The following is a 19,919-nucleotide window of genomic DNA, read 5'->3' as shown; positions in this document are numbered from 1 at the left end:
AGACTCCTTGTTGTTTTTGCTTGAATAAAAGGATCCACCTTTTCTCCTGTTGTGTCCAAAGGACTCGTCTCCTGTTTTGATCTAGATGAGTGGTTCTCAAACTTTAGCAACCCAAGGACCCCCATTTGGATTTTAAAAATTGTGGGGACCCCCACGCTGGCATCTAATTTTCTCCTGGGGGTGCTCAACCCTTGCTTAGCTCCAGGCCCCACCCCCACTCCACCCCTTCCCAGCCCTGCCCCACATCTTCCAGCCCCCACTCCACCCGCGCCCATCTTCTTCCCCACCTCTTTTGGCCCCCTCCCCTGAGTGCACTCTGTCCCTGCTCCCCCCTCCTAGAGCCTCCGGCATGCCACAGAACAGCTGTTCCACAGTGTGCCGGAGGCATTGGGAGGGAGGGTGAGGAGTTCAACAGTGGGGCTGGCGGCCCCAGACATGACTCATGGACTCCCGAGGGTCTGTGGACCCCATTTGTTAACCGCTGATCTAAGTCTAGGTCCCATCCCCATTGTACTTGAATGCCTTCCAAACGGTTTGGAGGGCCTGTATTATACAGTATCACTTTGGCACCTTGATTGTGAACAGCCCAGAAAACAGTGATGGTGGTTTACCAAGTATTGAGAGGTGCTGGAATAATTTGTATGATGGGGGTGCTGAGAGCCATCGAACGAAACTGCAAACCCCGTATATGATGGAAAGCACTTCAAGCAGCCCTACTTCCAGCACCTATGCCAGAAGCTGCAGAATATTTTTTGGGGTGGAGGGGATATAAAATGGAATTTCATATCTGAATCATTCTGAAGCGCTGTTCAGGAAATACTGTCACGGTGGGGACCCCTCCCTGCACAGCAACCCTTCCCCCACTGCTTTGCTTGGCCTGGTTCCCGCTACCACCCGCCTGGCTGTAGGAAGCACGGGACTCTGCCATGCGCTGCGCCCTGTTCCTTGCTGCCTCTGAAAATACCTGTGCGCCCGGCCGCTTCCTGCACTTCCCCGCTCAGGATCCTTCCCCAGCCCCCTCACCCCCTCGCTCGGGCAGGGGAGCGCAGATCATCGCCCGTCTCTGGTCCTCAGCCCCCTCCTCTCTCCCTGGCCACACCTTCGAGGAGGAGCCGGGCGGGACTGAGCGCAGGACCAGAGGCTGCTGCACTTCCATCAGCGCCGGCTTCTTCCCTCTGGTCCCTGCCGCCTGCGGAGGGAAGGGGCCGCTCCGGAGCCTGTCTGCAGCCCTGCGTCTGGTGGGGGACCCTCCCCGGGCGCTGCTCGCCTCTCGCCGGCCTGGGCGGCTGCTGCCGCAGCCCGATCGGGGCTGGCTCCTGCGGCGGGTGAGTGACAGAGCAGCTGCAGCCCGGCGGGGCGAGCGGGCGCTGGGAGATGGGGGGCGCCTCGCATCTCCCCCCACCCTATCAGGGTCAGGTGCATCCAGAGGAAAATCGGTGGGGGGCAGAGCTAGCGAGGGCTGCGGGGTGACCGATGGGAAGGAACCGGGGAAGCAGCTGGGGACCCCCCCCCCCGGCTAACTACGGCGGTTCTCCGGCTTTAATTATGCAGGAACTTGCTAGTTCAGGCTATGTCGCCTCCCTTCTGCTTGTCTGGGCTCTGCAGCCAGGGGGAGCCCCTCCCGCTCTTTGCCCCTGCCCACAGCTTCAGGACTTCGGCTCCCCCGGGGATTTGGGACTTGAATTCCTGTGCCGGAGGCAGCAGGACTTCGTTGTGCTCTGGTAGGGTGAAGATTTTGGGGGAAGGGGAGCGCTGGGTTTGCATGGAGGGAGAGGAGGCAGAAAAGAGAAAGCAGCAGCTCTGGGTATCCGCTGGGTGCGATGCACTGCTCTGGTAGTTCCACTCTCGAGGGCTCTTATGTTCGCAAACCCTTCTTCATTGTGATTTTTGGCTGGTTGTTTTTGCTCATGGGGAAGGAGGCAGTAGCAGTGCTGTGGGCATTGGGCAGTGAGAATGTGTCTAGCTCCTGGCCTGCCCACCTGCTCTCCCAGTACTGATCACCTGCATGGCTCTGCCTATCCACATCAGTCCTGCCCCTGGGGTACTCCACTACAGATCCCGCTATGAGTTCTCCCAGTGCATCGCTGGTCTGGCCGACGAAATGCCCTGCTATTCCACTTCTTGTTCCCATAGCTCTGCCAGTGCACCTGGCACCTTATTTCTGATGTACAGCCCTCCCCCCTTGTGTTGCAGTATGGGGTCTTCACACAGGGGTGCCCCTCAGTCCTGACCTGCAGTACCCCAGTTATTTCAGGCCCAGACCTCCACACTGCTGTGCCAATGCATCCCTACTTGACCTACAACACTTCCTGCTATTCCAGTTCTGATATTGTCAGTGATGCGTGGTGGCTTCAAGGGGTGGACAAAATGACCCACTAGTGACTTGAGACCACCAACTATCTTTCTTGGCTGACCAGGTGTAAGTGATGCAAACCTAGCTCTCCATAGCTGAAAAGTCAGAGGCGGGGTGGTAATCTGTTATTGAGCAGTGCTGACAAAATTACTCTGCAGTGTCAAATCAGGAAGTGACCTCCAGCGTTGTGCAATCCTAGGCAAGCTTGAAAAGAACCACTTAAATAATCTAGTCAGCCCTCTACATCAAATAGGATAAGACACTGTTAATCCCACTATACATTTGTCTAACCTTATCCCGAACACATCTAATGACAGGACATAATTACCTTTCTAGGGCAGTTCATTCCATTGCCAGATTGGCTTCAGGGTTGAAAACACTTTACCCATTATGGAAATTAGGTGATCACAGGAAGCTGGAGAATTCAGGGCCTCAGTTTCTTGCCCCCATATAGCAGTGGGTTTTGTTTGCTTCATTTGGAAGTTCTCTTCCTTTGGTATGAGTTAGACATGTTAATATACTTCAGCTAAACATATGCCTCTGTATTTAGAAATGAATTGATGATTAAAGTGAAGGATGGGGCTTCAGGGAGTTCAACGGCCAGCTTGGCCATCTTCCTGTGTGATCCAATGAAAGTGTGTCCCAGAGACACTGTCAACCAACCTCAAATCTAGTCATTTCAGGTGCTAACCCTGCCCTGAGGCTCCTGTGTGCAGTTCAGTCATTTTGAAGGGACTCTGTCAGCCTGCAACTTTTCTGCCAGTCTTTGTTTTTATAATCACTTTCTTATCTTTAAAAATGTTCTTTTCTCTGCTGTGAAAAACCCACACAAACCAGGGAACACTCTTAACTACATAAGGGAAATAGTGAAACCGACTTGTGGAATGCACAAAGCAAACAAATGGAGGGGGGGAAAATCTCCAATGTTTCAACTCTAGTCATCTTAGGTATTTGTAACAAGTGTATAAAGCATTTTCAGACAGTGTGAGTCGAGAGTCCTAACTTCTGAGCCCATCTATTTCCTTACCTTCCTCAACAGAGCTGTTTTGAGCCTTAGATTATTACTATTAAATTGCACAGGGGAGGGCCAAGTATCCTTATTAATATTCAGAATTGATATTATTTATTTATTTTATTGACTTGGAAAGGACTTTAATCATGGGGTGCTAGGCCACACCTGGATTGCTTTCACTGTAAAGCACATAGGATTCTGTCATAACTGCTATATAAATAACAACTCTGATAACATTTTTCCCTTACTCATTTAATCTCTATATTGATGGCCTGGATCCAAAGCTATTAAAGCTAATTGAAAGGCTTCCTTTATTTCCATAGGCTTTTTATCAGCCCCAGGATTTCTAAAAGTTGAGCTGCTTTCCTTCTGATTGGAGGGAAGGGAAAATGACTGAAGATTTCATAGTAAATGTAAGATTAAAAGTGTTCCAGTTCCAATGTGTATGATGCATGTGATATCGTTTAGACATAAAGATGCTACTGTTTCTCTCTTCCCTTAAGAGTGCATGTCCAGGCAGCTTGTCTCTAACAAGGTTTTGTTGTTGAATCTTTCTTTGGTGAGAACTTGTCCCTGCATGGACGTTCCTGGTACCAGCTTCTTCTTGGTGTCTGGGTTGCACTGTATCATCTCTGCAGCAATTCTGTTGGGGGAAAACTCAGCCATGTTTTATTTTGACTTCGATCATTTATAAAATGCCTGTTGCCTCTGGGTATATTTTATTCAGTGAAAGCAAAACATCAACCAGTGTTTACTGCAATGCTGTTGGTGGTGGTTACCAGTTTGAGATGTTCAGGTTAACAAATCACAAGAAGCCCTGGGAATGTTTCACTTTACCCTGGTATACATTAGTGCAGAGGTTCTCAACCTTTTTCTTTCTCAGTCCCCGTCTCCCCCCAACATGCTATAAAAACTCCATGGCCCACCTGTACCACAATAACTGGTTTTCTGCATATAAAAGCCAAGGCCAGCATTACTGGGTAGCAAGCAAGACAACTTCTTTGGGTCCCATGCCACAGGGGCCCCCACAAAGCTACATTGCTCAGGCTTCACCTTCAGCCCCAGGTGGTGGGGCTGAGGACCCTGGGCTTCAGCCCCATGCGGTGGGACTTCAGCTTTCTGCCCTGGGCCCCAGCGAGTCTAATGCTAGCCCTGCTTGGAGGCCCCCCTGAAACCTGCTCAAGGTCCTCTAGGGGGCCCTGGACCTCTGGTTGAGAACCACTGCACTAGTGAAAACACAGACTCCGTTCTAAAAGATTTCTAGGGATGCTACGTTACTAGCTCATGCTCTCTTCCGTTCCCCACCCCAACAAAAGGAACCCACTCTCTTCAAACAAACCGCAGAATTTACCTATGAAATTACTTAAGCTAGTGTAACTCTAGTGGGCCTGATTCTCCTCTTGCTTACCAGTCTAAATCTAAATTCAGTTAGGCAACTCTGGAATTTAACTGGTATAAAACAAATTTAAGTGAGAAAAAAATCAGGCCCACCATTGCTTAGTATCTTCCCAGAATGTGGCTGGAAGGAACCCCTTGTAGCATTTCAGTAGAAACACTACACTACACTACAGTACACCAACATGAGGGAGTCTCCTGTCTGCATAGGTAATCCACCTCCCAGAGAAGCGGTAGCTAGGTTGACAGAAGAATTTTACACAGGGACATGGTAAGCTTAACTATGCCACTCACGGGTGTGAATTTTTCACACCTCTGATCAACTTAGTTAAACCGACCTAATTTTCTAGTGTAGACCAGACCTTAGAATTGCTCATTCAGCTGGAGGGCAAAACTTGGTCCATAGTTTAGGTGGTTCAAAATGAGACTAGATAAATGATGATTAAATGACCTCACTTGGCAAATTAGATCACTGGCTAATTGACCTAGCCTTCAGGAAAGAAATGTTACATAATATTCAACATTCACTGAAGTCTGTCACTCATTTAAAACCCCTTAACTACTTTGGGTAATACCTCACCTTTGTCACTATTGCTTAATTCTGGATATTTATTAGAGCTTCACTTTGCCATCTTGTCTTTGGGCTGAATTCTCTCCATTAATCATACCCGCTAATCCGATCATCTTGTTAATCTCTTGGAAATTCCTTTTGCAAACTGCCGCATTTGATTCTTTTTGTCTCTTTTGCAGGCTTTTTTAAAATATTGGCACAGTGGGTGTAATTTCCCACCAGGTTTTATAAACTCGGTTGACAGTCCTCCTCCTCCTCCTCCTCCTCCTCCTCTTTTCCCCCACCTCCATTTAGGCAGAATGAAAACCTTGTTTTGAATGTCACTTAGAAAAGCGAGTGTAATTACATACTTCTTATATTTGAAGTAAAGAACTCTTGTGGGTGAGGGGAAGCCCAACCCCAGACCCAAGTTGGGTCATTTTCCGTAGATGCATTTGTGGACATTAAGGCCCCAATCTTGCAATGAGCAACATGTGGGCAGATACCTCTTCCCACACAGAACCGGTCTTGACTTCAGAGGCTCTGTGCAAATTCGGGAGTCTGCCTGCATGTTGCTCATTGCAGGATTGGGGCCCAGGGTTGCTAATGTCGTGGAAGAATTTTTTATACATTTAAAATGTGCTATTTTCTTTTGGACTAAAGTAGCTGGACTAGGTCAGTGAGTGAGTAACAGTAGGTTGGTTGTTCTGAAGATGCTAATGGTCAGTCTGAATTCAGTGTTTGTTTTCTGGCTGAAAACAGCTCAGCTGGTTTTCTTCTGTGCCAGAAAGGCCAACAATTGTTGACTGCAAGTAAATACTTATTTAGACTATGGGATAGTGCGTACCTAGCCCTCACCCCTGTTAAAAGAGCTGAAGGGGTGAACTGGGGTGTGTGAAAGGGGTCGGCTGTTCACTTTTTCCAAGGCTCCTGAGTCAAATAACACTCTACTGTGGGAATGGTTTGCCAGCTGGCTCTCCCTTTAGGGAAGTTTAAAGAGGCTTATTGCAATCTTACTAGAAGTCTGTCTTCCTCTATTAGTCTGCTTGTCTCTCCATCTCCCTTCCATGTGCTTGTTCGCTCATTCATACAGACAGATCTATTGCTTCATGTGCACAGTTATCTGTCCATACCAGCTGTGCTGCTCAGTGAAGTGTTCCTCCCATTCATGGCACATTCATTTGTAGATTGTCACTTTTTGCTGTGCAACATACATTTTTCCTTAATATTTTTCTTTAAAGTGACACTTCTGAACTACTTCTAAGCCATATGCTTAACAAGCCTTAAAAAAAAAAAGAATCTTCTGTTGACTATACAAGTGAGACCCATTATGTTTGATTTGAAAAACAATCTCTCCAGCCCTGAGCAATTAACCAAAAAGCCCTCTTGCTGTAGGTTCTGCTTTTGCATATACATGGCTTTAACATCCACATTCATAAAGCATGAACCCACCTTGTCTTGTGTTTGGGACTTACAGTCAGGACCGGAAATAGGCTGTGTATGTATCATCACTGGCTCCGTGCCTCTGTTTCCCCTGTATAAAACAGGGATACTTCTGCTTCACACGGGAGGCTGAATTGTTTAAAGCACTCTGACACTTGGATCAATAGTACAAAATATTTCTTATTACAGTTTTCCCATTGGGGTGGAAGGGCCCAAATGTTTCATGGTTAATACAGAATATACTGTCCAGAGAGTGCAAAATTTTGAAGTTCCTCTATTTGCTGATAGTAAAGACAAAAATGCTTATTGTCATCTGCCTGCCAGTGACCAGACAATCTGAGCTCATATTAGTGAACCTGTGTAGTCTTGAGTGGGAGCTCAAAATCATCAATCAGCAGCGAAGCTTATCAGAGCTGAGCTGAGATTCTTAGTAATGCATAAAAACAACAAGGAGTCTGATGGCACCTTAAAGACTAACAGATTTATTTGGGCATAAGCTTTCGTGAGTAAAAACCTCACCGCCCAAATAAATCTGTTAGTCTTTAAAGTGCCACCAGACTCCTTGTTGTTTTTGTAGATATAGACTAACACGGCTACCCCCTGATACTTAGTAATGCATAGTTTGTTCTCACAGCATCTTTCATCTGAGGGTCTTGTAAAGGTACCCTGATACCATGGTGATCAGGGCCATGTAAGTACTAGACAAGATGGAGAGGGTTTACAAACATTAAACCTCAATACCCCAATAAGGCAAATGAAGTACATCATTTCACAGTTTGGTAAACTGAGGCATGGGTTAAATGACATGCTCAGGGTTCCACAGTCAGTGGCAGACATGAGAATGAACCCAGAAGTCCTGTTCTCGTTAGCAATTAAAATAATGGTTTAGCTGCAGTTTTCAAAGCATTTTGCAAAGGCAAGTAGGCAGCATCCTCATTTTACAGAAGGGGAAACTGAGGCAGAATTGACATGACTACCCAGGTTATGTCAGTGAAAGCCCAGGGTACAACATAGGCCTCCTGAGTCCATCCGATGCCTCTTCTGCTGCATTCTCATTAGAATATACTCAGTCTTTTACATTACTCTCAGTTGTTTTTTGCTGGAACATTTAGTCTATATCTTTAACTGGGAAGGATCAAATCTCATGGTTTTCAAAGCAGCTAAACTGAAGTTATACTCATGGGAATTGTTACATGCACTGGGAAGGTGGGTAGGTGCTACTGCTCTGTGGACTTCCTGTTTTTTCCCCCTTCTGTTGGAATTACGGAAGTTAACTGAATGGCTTTTTTTTTTTCCCTATTCACACTTAGAACAACTTGATAGGATCTGGATTAAGGAAGCTAAATAAGAGTTTGATAAATAGCAAGTTACCAGATAAGCTTCAAACAGGAAAATAATTTTCAGAGGGAGGCTTTTGCTTCAGTATAAAGTAAAGATCGTAAGTTTAATAGTACTGGGCTCTTCCTTAGCACTTTGTTCCATAGTCCAGAAAGCAGTTTTCATATGATCTTTCTCTTCCTTTAATGGATGGGAGGGGGTGGTAGGGAGACAGAGGGCTTGAACATGTACAAATGGACAGGAATAGCTATTCTGCAAAGCTCCCATGTGCACACTTATCCCAAATACAAGTTTCATTTTTTGTTTTACCTTAGTCCACTTTGGAAGATCATACAGCAGGCTAGGGGCAGAGCCAGGAACAGAGATGTGGTCTTCTGATGCCCTGTCCACATTACCTCCATGTTAGTACAGTTGAAACTGAGGGCTTGTCTACATTACCCACTGGATCGATGGGCAGCGATCGATCCAACGGGGGTTGATTTATTGTGTCTAGTCTAGACGCGATAAATCGACCACCGAGTGCTCTCCCGTCGACTCCGGTACTCCACCGGAGCGAGAGGCGCAGGTGGAGTCGACGGGGAGCGCCAGCCATCGACTTACTTCAGTGAAGACACCACGGTAAATAGATCTAAGTGCGTCGACTTTCTAGCTGAAGTTGTGTAACTTAGATCTATTTCCCTCCCCCCCCCAATGTAGACCAGGTCTTACTGTCCTTTCTGGGGGCATAATGCAGTTTGTGCCTGTTGAAATTAGCTTTAATCCTTACTTTGAATTTGTTACTGCTAAAAACTGCAGAGGTCCTACATCAATGGGACTGCACCTATCTTGTTCCAATGATTTAGACTGAATTTTGGATATTAAACTTAGCATTCAAGATCAGTCCACTAACTCCCACATCATACAGCATTTTGGAAGCCCACAAACAAACAGCACTCGCTCAGTGGGTCTTGTGTTTGCATTCCCCAGATGGCCTAATAAAGATTGAACCAAAATCTCTTGCTAGGCTAGGCTATAGCGTAGCATCTCCTCTTTTCAGAGATTCAGGGTGGATCGGAGTCAGAACATAGCATCAGATGTAACAGGCTGAGGTGGTGCTAATGGATACCCTGAGCTGTATATTGGTGGCAAGTGTGAATTGTTTGTAATTAACTGTCATGCTACACACTTGGTTCACTCTTGCCGGGGAGAAGCAAAAGTGTTTGCATGGTGTCTCCAGAACTAGGGAAAAAAACACTACAGTCATACAAATAAGCAGTTTTAATTTTATTTTAACATCTCATGATTCTTTGGGTTCTGACTCATGTTTTTTTTGGTCTGAATGAATCACGGCTTTTGATCTCTCATTGCTTATCCCCTTGTGTGACAATCACAGGTTGAAAACGCAACTTTAAATCCATGCACGTAGGCAGGCATCAGCTCCCACTTTCCTCTCTCTCCCCCACGCTATCCAGAGCCCTCCCCTGTGGTCCTGTTCAATGACTCATGGTTTCTGTTGCCAGCCTGCAGGTGGATGTGCCTTGGGATCCTACCTTTAACAAGAGAGAGAGGAGAGAGAGAGGGCGGGGTGGCAGTGGTGCCAAGCTTGGGAAGAGTGCAGCTCAGAGGTGGGCCTGCTCCAGGGTTCTGCCCCACTCAGTGCATATGGTGCCCTGGTGCTGCAGGCAGAGGTTACAGCTGCTATCTGCTGCACAGTGACCTCTACAAGCCAAAGCCAGAAACTGCATGTGGCTCAGGCAAAATTCCTGTGCTGCTGTAGCTGACAATCAGAAGCACCACTCCAAATCACAGCAATATCAGGTGTGGGAGGCGTTGAACGGCGCTAAAGTCTCTTTGTTACACTGGGAGTAACTCCCAAGCCAAAACCATTCCATCAATGGAGTTACACCAAAGATATACTTGGCCTCATATTGGTAGTGAAATATCTATTGAAAAAATCCCCTGAGAATTGCCTCTACTGTCCCACTCAGGGCTAAGATTTTAGGTCAAACAAAGGAATGACTGTAGGAAACTCTGCACATCTGGGCCTCAAGCAGTCACTGCTCAGCTGTTCCCACTGGTGGTGACATCTTCATGCAATGGTGCCCAAACTTTTCCTGTCGTGCCTCCCCCACCCGACCAGTAATGGAATCTGTCTGTGCTCCTCCTCTCCATTACAGTATAGTTGGCTCAGCAGATGAGCTTGGTATGGGGAGGAGCTGGGGCTAGAGGCGGAGCTGGCCTGGGTGCAGAGCAGGGGGTAGAGTGGAGCTGCAGCTGGGGGTGGAGCTGGGCTGGGAGGTGCTTTCTCTCTGCCTCCCCACCGTGCATCCCCCTGAATGTTCCTCTGCACCCCCCTAGAGGGGTGCACCCCACAGTTTGGGGACCACTATCTTAGCGGGTGGAGAGCAAATGGGCAGAGACCTTCAGACCTTGCTTCATGTAGATATCTCAAGTCGGAATTCATCCTGTATCTATGAAACTTGAGATGCTTTGACTGCTGCTGACCAGGCTTTGGGTATTGACTGGGGCATGTTGAAATGCCCTCCTCTAACCATCCGTGAGCACCCATCAGGGAAACATCGGCTGGGGGAGGAGGTGCAGGAAGGAAATTCCAGCCTTGGGCAGCCTCTGAGGCACTGCAGAAGCTAGAAAGGGAAACCTGTTAATTCCCCTAGCTTGTTTCTGTGTCCAAGTAGGACTGTTTCCTGTGCGTATTCTAGTATGTCATTGTCAAAATAACTTCCAGTGGCTTGGGCCTTTGACTGCTTTCATTAAGAAGACTGGTCTACTCTAAGTGGGGATTAGTGTCTATCTTGACGGGAAGGGGATTGTCTCCTACCATCTCCATGGTTTGAGAAGGCTGGTGTGGCCTGCTTCATGTCTCTGTTCTACAGGCTGTTTTGGATAATCTCCTTCTTCAAACCATAATATTTTCAGGTATATGGTCTAAGGAACTGGGTTTTGGGACCAAGCCCACCCATGCCCACTGCAGTGCTGGGGAAAACTGCTTGCACCAGAAAAACAAATACAAGGCGATTATAAAGTTGTTGGCACAAATGGGTCAGATCACTTCCCCTGCAGGTGTCTGGCCTGGCAACTTGCATTCAGATTTAATGTGCTGTAAAAAAAAAAAAAAAAAAAAAAAGAAATTAAATGGAAAAACCGAACTGGAGACTTATGTCCTCAATTATTTTTTGTTTTACATAGTCTGGGCTGCTATCTGCCCCTCCCTGTAATGTTTCATTACTGCAGTTCAGCCTGGTTCGGAGGATGCTCTGCTGCAAAGTGGCAGTTAAAATTCAGTTCATTTTTGGACAAAAATGCAGTTCTGGTCTTTCCATTTCTCCCAAGTAAACTCTGAATTCTGGGATGGGGTCCTTCTGCTTATCTGATACTGGAGTTAGATTTTGGTAGCAGATACTTTGCTTCTGGGATAGCAACAGGGAAATGATGGTGTGAAATTAACCTTCAGAGGAAGGAAAATGTCCTTGTTCCTTTGGGGGAAGGAAAGGCTAGAGTTGTCCTTACCTATGCCCTTCACATGCTCTCCATCCCCAAGGCCGTATGCGATCTGTGATTATATATAATGCATCTCGGTGTAGTTATTGTAGATATTTATAAGGTGCCTGTCACCTTGGGACAAGTGCTATCAATGGGTGTCTTCATGCATAGAATTAACATAAAAATATGGCCCTAATACAGGAAAGGAATGCATCTTCAGCTCACTTTAGCTATAGTCTCTGCTACTCTACAAGCCAGTAAATAGTAGAGATTTCTCTTCTGAGCTGGATAGAAAGAGGCAGAGTTGGAATGTTAGAATGTAGTCTCTTCCCGATTTAATCCCAAACCCAGGTTCTAATCCCCACCCAAATAAAAATTAAGGTTGGGTTTTCAAATGTAACTCTTCATTTCAGATGTCCCTTCCCTGTATCTGATGACCCTCTTACCTGAGCTGTTTCCTGATGGCTCTGTGCCCCGGCCCTGGCGAAGCTGAAACCAATGGCTTTCCAATGCTGGCTGACAGCAAACTTTCAGATAAAAGACTGCTGAGCATCCACCTCCATAATGCCCAAGGAGCAGTTTCTGCAGCTGCCAGAGACCCCTTAGGATGCACATAGATGTTGCATAATAATAAATCCATGAATGAAATATCATCACCCAGCCTGCACTGAACATGCAGATAGAAAGGTGGTCAGGTGAGGGATGGATTATTAACTCTTATCTCCTTAGAGACGTGAGTTTCTATATAAAAAGCCCAATATGAAATCTAACTTTAAAATTTTACCCATAGCTCTTACCACCCACCAGAAATACGCGTGTGTTGCACAGGTGAGACTGGACCTATGTATCTCTGAAAATTCCACCCTCAGGCCCTGATCAGCACACAGCTGTTGACCTTGGTGGGAGTTCTAGGAACACAGGATTGGCCCCTAAAGATACAAACCTCAGGCTACCTTTAGAAAATCCTCGTGATTCTGTCCATATTGTGCTTCTGGGAGACTTACTGGCTCGGAGCTAGTGCAGATGACTGGAGGCTGCCACCCGATTTGTTTCACTCATCATGGAGGTGCCACTCAAAAGAGCAGTTATGTTACAAATACACAAGCTGAGCTGGAGGAGGAACATTGGGCACAGGGTCCCTTTAAGAAAATGGAGAAAGTGAGTCCAAGGTGAAATATGGGGTGGAAAAACAATGTTTTATGTCCTACTGTGATAAATATTACAGGAAACATGAGGTGAAAATGTTAAGAGGCTTCCTCCGGCTCCTGTTTAGAGCGGAATAGTTGGAACAAAACAAGGCCCTTCGACTTTTCTATTAACAGACTCAGTTTTAAAACCATTTCTGACTCACTGTTTAACACCTTTTTTTCTAGCTTGGCATTTCGCCCGCAGTGCTAGGAATAAAGTGAGTGGAGAGAGAGAGATGATCTGGAACCCTGGAGAAGAACAGCCAAACCAAAACACTTCTTCCCAAACTTATTGGCTTGGGGTCTCTGGGGAAGTGTTTAGTTAAAAGCTTCAGGCTTCTATTGAGCTAAGGCAATGCTTCCCAAACTTGAGACGCCGCTTGTGTAGGGAAAGCCCCTGGCGGGCCGGGCCGGTTTGTTTACCAGCCACGTCCGCAGGTCCGGCCGATTGCGGCTCCCACTGGCTGCGGTTCGGTGCGGTGCGGGCCAAGGGATGTACTGGCCGCTGCTTCCAGCAGCTCCCATTGGCCTGGAGCAGCGAACCGCGGCCAGTGAGAGCCGCGATCGGCCGGACCTGTGGACGCGGCAGGTAAACAAACTGGCCCGGCCCGCCAGGGGCTTTCCCTACACAAGCTGCGTCCCAAGTTTGGGAAACACTGAGCTAGGGAAGCAATTTGTAAACTTTGATCCAGTTTATGTAGCTCCACCAACAATACCATGGCATCTCAAATAGTTAGGAATGTATCCTCTCAATAGTGTGGTGAGGTCGTATCCCCACCTTACAGATGGAAACTGAGGCACAGACTAAGTGACTTGCCCAAGGTCACACAGGAAGCCTGTGTCAGACCTGGGAATCAAACCCAGAACTCCTGAGCCCCAATCTACGCCTTAACAATTGGCCCTTCTTGACTTAAACCTCCCCTGCTGTACATGGACATTAAATATTCAAAGGCACATTCTGTAAGAATCATAGTTTGCCCCAGGGTCCTTGGTCAAAATTTCTTCTTCTCTCAATTTTTATGCAGTATGTTAATACCATTTGACTCCTGCCCATCACCCCAGAGAGGGCTGCATTTCAATGATTCTTTGTGTATATAGTTACAAAAACATGAAAGGTGCTGAATGCATCCAAGGTTGTGTCTACATTGCAATTAGACACCCGTGGCTGGCCCGTGCCAGCTGACTCAGGCACAGGATAAGGGGTTGTTTCATTGCTGTGTAGACGTTGGGTCTCTGGGACCCTCCCACCTTGCAGGATCCTAGAACTCGTGCTCCAGCCCAAGCCCGAACGTCTACAACACAATTAAACAGCCCCACGAACCCGAGTCAGCTGGCATGGGCCAGCCTCAGGTTTTTAATGGTAGTGTAGACGTACCCTAAGATACTAGTTGATGTAATTAAACAACTGCTGATTTGCATCAGTGACTTAATTTATTATCACTCCTACCTATGGCTAACCTGGCAGTGCCAATGTACCCACCAACATAGCACAATAATACTTTGCTCTCAGAAATAGTTGCTGAAATTACTGCTGAGGGTGAGTTGAGAGCTCATGATAGTCAGGGGGACATATTCAGCATTGCCTGATGGCTAGAGCACAGGACTAGAGTTAAAAACCCCAGAATTCTAGACCTGGTTCTATCACTGACTTACTGTCTGGTCTCAGGCAAGTCGCCTCACCCCGTAAGACCTTCATTTCCCCATCCTTTACAATGGAAGCGATGGTAGTTATCCACCTCGCAGCAGGGCTGAGAGGGTTAGTCATCTCTACAGTGCCTTGACAGTGTAATTGATGTACTTATGCAAAGTCTTTCTTTGTTTCATGCACTCCCCTGAGCTTAGTATCGCATATGCTACAGTACGCAAACTTCCTCCCACAGCTCTGCTGCTGGTTCTTGACTTCTTGATAGCACTTGTCCCAAGGTGACAGGCACCTTATAAATATCTACAATAACTACACCGAGATGCATTATATATAATCACAGATCGCATACGGCCTTGGGGATGGAGAGCATGTGAAGGGCATAGGTAAGGACAACTCTAGCCTTTCCTTCCCCCAAAGGAACAAGGACATTTTCCTTCCTCTGAAGGTTAATTTCACACCATCATTTCCCTGTTGCTATCCCAGAAGCAAAGTATCTGCTACCAAAATCTAACTCCAGTATCAGATAAGCAGAAGGACCCCATCCCAGAATTCAGAGTTTACTTGGGAGAAATGGAAAGACCAGAACTGCATTTTTGTCCAAAAATGAACTGATTTTTAACTGCCACTTTGCAGCAGAGCATCCTCCGAACCAGGCTGAACTGCATAGTGGTTCTGTGAGGCAGCGATTCAGATATGAGCGAGGGTGCATCTGTCCAATGGCTCCTTGTGACAGTAGTCAGAGGAGCAGATGTTCAACTTTAAATGAACAAAAGCAAACCCTCCACTGGGCTAGGAAACACTAAGGTTTTTACTTGGTTATCTTAGAAACCTTCCATTGGTGGGGCACTGTTTGCTCCCACATCACATTGCTGAGAGGGAATTTGTCCTCTAACTAGCTGATCCCCTGAGATTAGGGGTGGGAGGTGGTGACAGGAGCTCCTAGAGAGCAGGTGCTTTGGTGTGGCAACTCTCCTGGGCACACTCGAGTGTGTACCATGCAGTGCATATTGGCAGCTGATCCAGCCTCCCTTGTGTTTGAAAGGCCTCACAGCTGGGTTACCGTTACAGGCAGGGGAAGCTAGTTTAGGTTGGCTGGCGAGGCAGTAACCCTTCTCTGACTGAGGTTGCGGAGGAAGATGTTGGATGGCTGAAAGTAGGAGAGACTGTTGTTAGAAAAGTGATATTTTAAGAATAAGAAAAGAAATCCCAGTACTTACTGCATTTCCAGTGAGTAAGAATGCTCAGTACTGAGATTTATAAGCCGGGAGAGCAAGCTGATCATCTAGTACAGGGTTCTTGCCACAGATTCCATCATCCAGACAGAAGAGACTTTGGTGTCCTAGCCCCTATCCTAATGGTATCGCAAACTGCTTCAGACCCTGGCCCTGCAGTGACTGCTGACGAACATTGCACCCTTACGCGCTCAGCAAGAACTCATGCATGGCTTAGGAAATTATGCAGCGCCTGTTTGACTGATGAGAGCATTAGGTAGGACACTGGCATGATCCAAACTCCTTGGAAAAGCACTATGTCAGCTTTAGCTCCCACCAGAGAGGGGCAGAAGAGACTCTGGTCCGTCTGCCCTTCAGTACAGCACTTCAGAGGTACTGTACTTCCAGACTCGTCGTCCTGTAGCAGACCTGCTCCAAAACGCCTTATGGCCCTGGCTAGCATACAGCTGGTGCTGCTATACTTGCACATCTGGCCTATTTCCATCTTGGGTTCCCCCACCTACCTGGTTTTTGTTTGGAGCCCATTTGATTTCTGCCCACATCTTCCTCTATCCCTTCTGCCGCTCTCCACCCCTCCCTTGCTCTGTCCCCTTCTTTGGTCTCCCTCAGACTGCCTAGCACCTTCTGCCTCTCCCAGCCTCAGGTGGCAGCTCCTGCTCCCCCTGCTGGTGAGGAACTCCTGCCACCTGACAGTCACTTTCCCAGACTGTGTGGTTCCTAAACTTCCCCTGTCTATCAGCCCAAACCACAGTGCGGGACTTGCACCACCAACCAGCTGGGCTCAGTGAGAAGTGAGACACTAGTGGCAACAAAATCTGATAAAAAAAAATTGGGCGTCCAGCTAAGGCAGGCGTGGCAGCCTGAGAAGGAGCCAGAATTTACCAATGTACATTGCCAAAGAGCCACAGTAATACATCCAACAGCCCCTGCATCAGCTCTCCCCCCCCTCACTCCCAGCACGTCCCACCCACTGGCAGCCCTCCCTACACCTTCCAATCAGCTGTTTTGTGGCATGCAGGAGGCTGGGGGGCAGGCGGGGGCACGAGCAAGGACATGGCAGGCTCAGGGGAGGGGGCAGGAAGAAGTGGAGTGGGGCAGGGCCTGTGGCAGAGCCAGGGGTTGAGCAGTGAGCACCCTCCAGCTCATTGGAAAGTCGGCACCTATAGCTCCAGCCCCGGAGTCGGTGCCTATACAAGGAACCGCATATTAACTTCTGAAGAGCCGCATGTGGCTCTGGAGCCACAGGTTGGCCACCCCTGAGCTAAGGAGTCAAGGCCAGCGTGCTTGATGGAGTCATCCGTGGGAGAAGGACAGCAGAAGAGTTGGTCTCTGCAGCTGGCATTGGGTGGTGGGTAGGAATTAGAGTGACCAGATGTCCTGATTTTCTAGGGACAGTCCTGATATTTGAGGCTTTTTCATATATAGGCACCTAATCTCCCCCCCGCCCCCCGATTTTCACACTTGCTAGCGGGTCACCCTAGTAGGAGGAATGGTGCTGAAAAGGCCGTGGATAGAAAACACTGGTTGTGAATGGTGAGGGGCAGATCTGAAGAAATCCTGACCTTGCAGTGGGCTAGAAATGGATATTAATGAAATAAACCAAACTGCCTCATTTACCGAAAACTCTTGTCCTTGTTATAGATTCTCTCATTTGGCTTCGGATTCCAGCCAAGAGAAGATTAACATGGGGTTAATCAGCAGGGGAGGGTGGAACGTTCTCTTATTCTTTGTGCATTGATAGCACTCTGGGGCTTTGGGATCAATCCTGCTAACACCTGTGCCCACAAATAATGCCACTGACTTCAAAGGAGACAACTTGTGAATAAAATTACTCATGTGCATGTTTGAGTGACTGGGTCCTTAGGTGCACTCTTGCTTCAAAGACCAATACAAACAGCAGGCCAATTGTAGAATTTTATACTTAAGTCTCAGCGCACCCTTTTTAAAGGATGCTCTGTCAGAAACTGTGTGTTTCCAAATCGTTTTTCCCCCTCTAATGTTAACACATGATAGACATGCCTGGTCTGTTAAATATGTGTTTATAGAGATCTCATGGCAATTGAATAAAATCACAAGCAACGGCATATAAGTGCTGTAATGATGCTCATTCTGTAATATTGTAACACCGTGTTAAATCTGGTGACTATACTCCTATCTGCAAACAAAAGCTAACTGTTGTAATGATTGTTTTGTTTCTGATATTTACATGGTGAGGATTTGTAAACTTGTTAAACCCTCCAAGAAAATAAATAAATAGTTTAAAAAAAAATAGAAAAGTCAGTGGGTTTTATTTTTATTATTTTTTTTTTTTTAAAGAAATCAAACTGACTGTCCCTCTATGTGGCTGGATCATATGTGATGACTTTTTACTTTATTAATGTGGGGGCTAGTGAGCAAACTGGTGGTTGGGTCAACTTATGTTGCTCAGGGGTGTGGATTTTTCCTGAGCGACATAGCTGGGTTGACTTAATTTTTTAGTATAGGCCAGGCCTAAATCTGTAAAGCATCAACTTTCAGCCATTGGAACATGTTATACCTTTCTCTGCTAGACTGAAGAGCCCATTAGTAAAGATTTGTTCCCCATGTAGATCCTTACAGACTGTCATCAAGTCACCCCTTCACCTTCTCTTTGTTCAGCTAAATGATGTCACAAGTTAAAGCGGGGAGGGGGATGGCCGTTTGCTTGTGGGTCAGGGAGTTGCCACTTTACAGGAAACTGTCTGTACTGGGCTATCTTGATTATCACTTCAAAAGTTTTTTTTCTCTTACTTAATTGGCCTCTCAGAGTTGGTAAGACAACTCCCACCTGTTTATGCTCTCTGTATGTGTGTATATATATCTCCTCAATATATGTTCCATTCTATATGCATCCGAAGAAGTGGGCTGTAGTCCACGAAAGCTTATGCTCTAATAAATTTGTTAGTCTCTAAGGTGCCACAAGTACTCCTGTTCACTTTACAGGAAGATGCTCTGATCCTGCAAGGCCTGTGAGTCACTTGATACAAAAGTGGATCCATGGGACTCAGAGGGACTAATTGCATATTTGCAAGAGGTGGGCCAGAGTGCACACAAAATGTGGGCTTTGATTGCATTGTGGGATGGGACATGATCACAAGTACCAGCACCTACATGCTCTTAGTAAGGATACTTGGAGGTAGACATAGGACCTACTTGGGGGCTCTTATTGGAGCAGCTGGATTACTTTTTGATGGATCATCATGAAAACAGTGATCACATGAGTGGCATAAAATAGCGAGTGGCCCTCCTTCTGACTGGCACCTGCAGTAGGATCATTATTCTCTCTGTCCTGATGCTGTGGTTTGCTCGCGGCTCGCAGGATATGCTCTGCACCTCTCAAGAAACGGAGCTGCTGAGCTCATGGAAACAAAGCTGTGTCAGAGGCAGGGGGAAAAAAAGAGAGAGCGAGAAAGAAACTAAGATGTGAAGCTTTGTAAACCACAGACACCCACACAGCTGGGTCCTGTGCTGTTTTACAGGTAAAATGAACATTTAGGCCTTGCTGTGGCTGTACTATAATTAGACCGACCAGGTAGTGCAAAGAAAAAATATATATATTTTGCACAATGAAAGAAACTAGGTCATTGGGAAACAAGCAGCCTGAGCTGCAGAGCCAACATCCATGTGGGGCTTTGTGGACTACAGTGTTCTAAAGAGTAGCACAGAAATAGGTCCAGTTCTGCCACCTTTCAATGCTTGTAAACCTATAGCAGTTCTCTGGTGCTCGAGGAGGATCTAATATTTCTGGTAGCGGCAGCTGCCTCACAATAACTTGCAGGCTGCCGCTGCTTTTTAAGGCCATGTTTGAGGCTTGGCTGGCAAAGCACAGCCTCTTTGTCTTCTCTCATAGGTCTCTCTGTTCTCTTTTGTTTGTTTCTTTTTCTTGAGCCAGTGTAAGAGCTACAGGAGACTAAAACTTACGCAGAGAGCAGGCGAAGCCCAGCAATGGCAGAGCAAGCTTCCCACCCACCCGGCTCCCTCCCATGCGTTCTAAATGTGCTGTTTCCTCTGGCACGTCTAGGGCACAAACCTGCAAGCCTTCCTCCTGGGAGTAGCTATGCCTCAGGCAAGCGAACCCACTGACTTCCACTTCCACTGGCTTTAACAGACCTGCAGAATCAGGCCCTTGCTGCTTGAGCCGTTTTTGTAGGGATGGAGACAACTTTTACTAAACCATCGTGAAAAGTGGCATCTGTTTGGCAATGGGGGAGGTCAAGAAGCGGCCCTTGCTGTTATCTCTTAAACCATCCAGTTATTAAAAACATT

At 46.9% G+C, this 19,919-nt stretch overlaps 1 protein-coding gene across 1 annotated transcript in view; it reads left to right on the top strand.

Moving 5' to 3' along the window:
- Nucleotides 1–1,108: 1,108 nt before the first annotated feature.
- The window catches only part of PPP1R16B (protein phosphatase 1 regulatory subunit 16B), a 102,192-nt gene continuing 83,381 nt past the window's right edge, over nucleotides 1,109–19,919 (top strand). The window contains exon 1 of the mRNA XM_034787397.1: nucleotides 1,109–1,325. The gene's annotated coding sequence lies outside the window, so the exon portion shown is untranslated. The remainder of the gene's footprint in view (nucleotides 1,326–19,919) is intronic.

Source organism: Trachemys scripta, chromosome 12 (genome assembly GCF_013100865.1).
Source record: "Trachemys scripta elegans isolate TJP31775 chromosome 12, CAS_Tse_1.0, whole genome shotgun sequence".
NCBI classification, from domain to species: Eukaryota; Metazoa; Chordata; order Testudines; family Emydidae; genus Trachemys; species Trachemys scripta.
The sequence above is the reverse complement of the archived record's forward strand: the minus strand, read 5'-3'. Positions and strand labels throughout refer to the sequence as shown.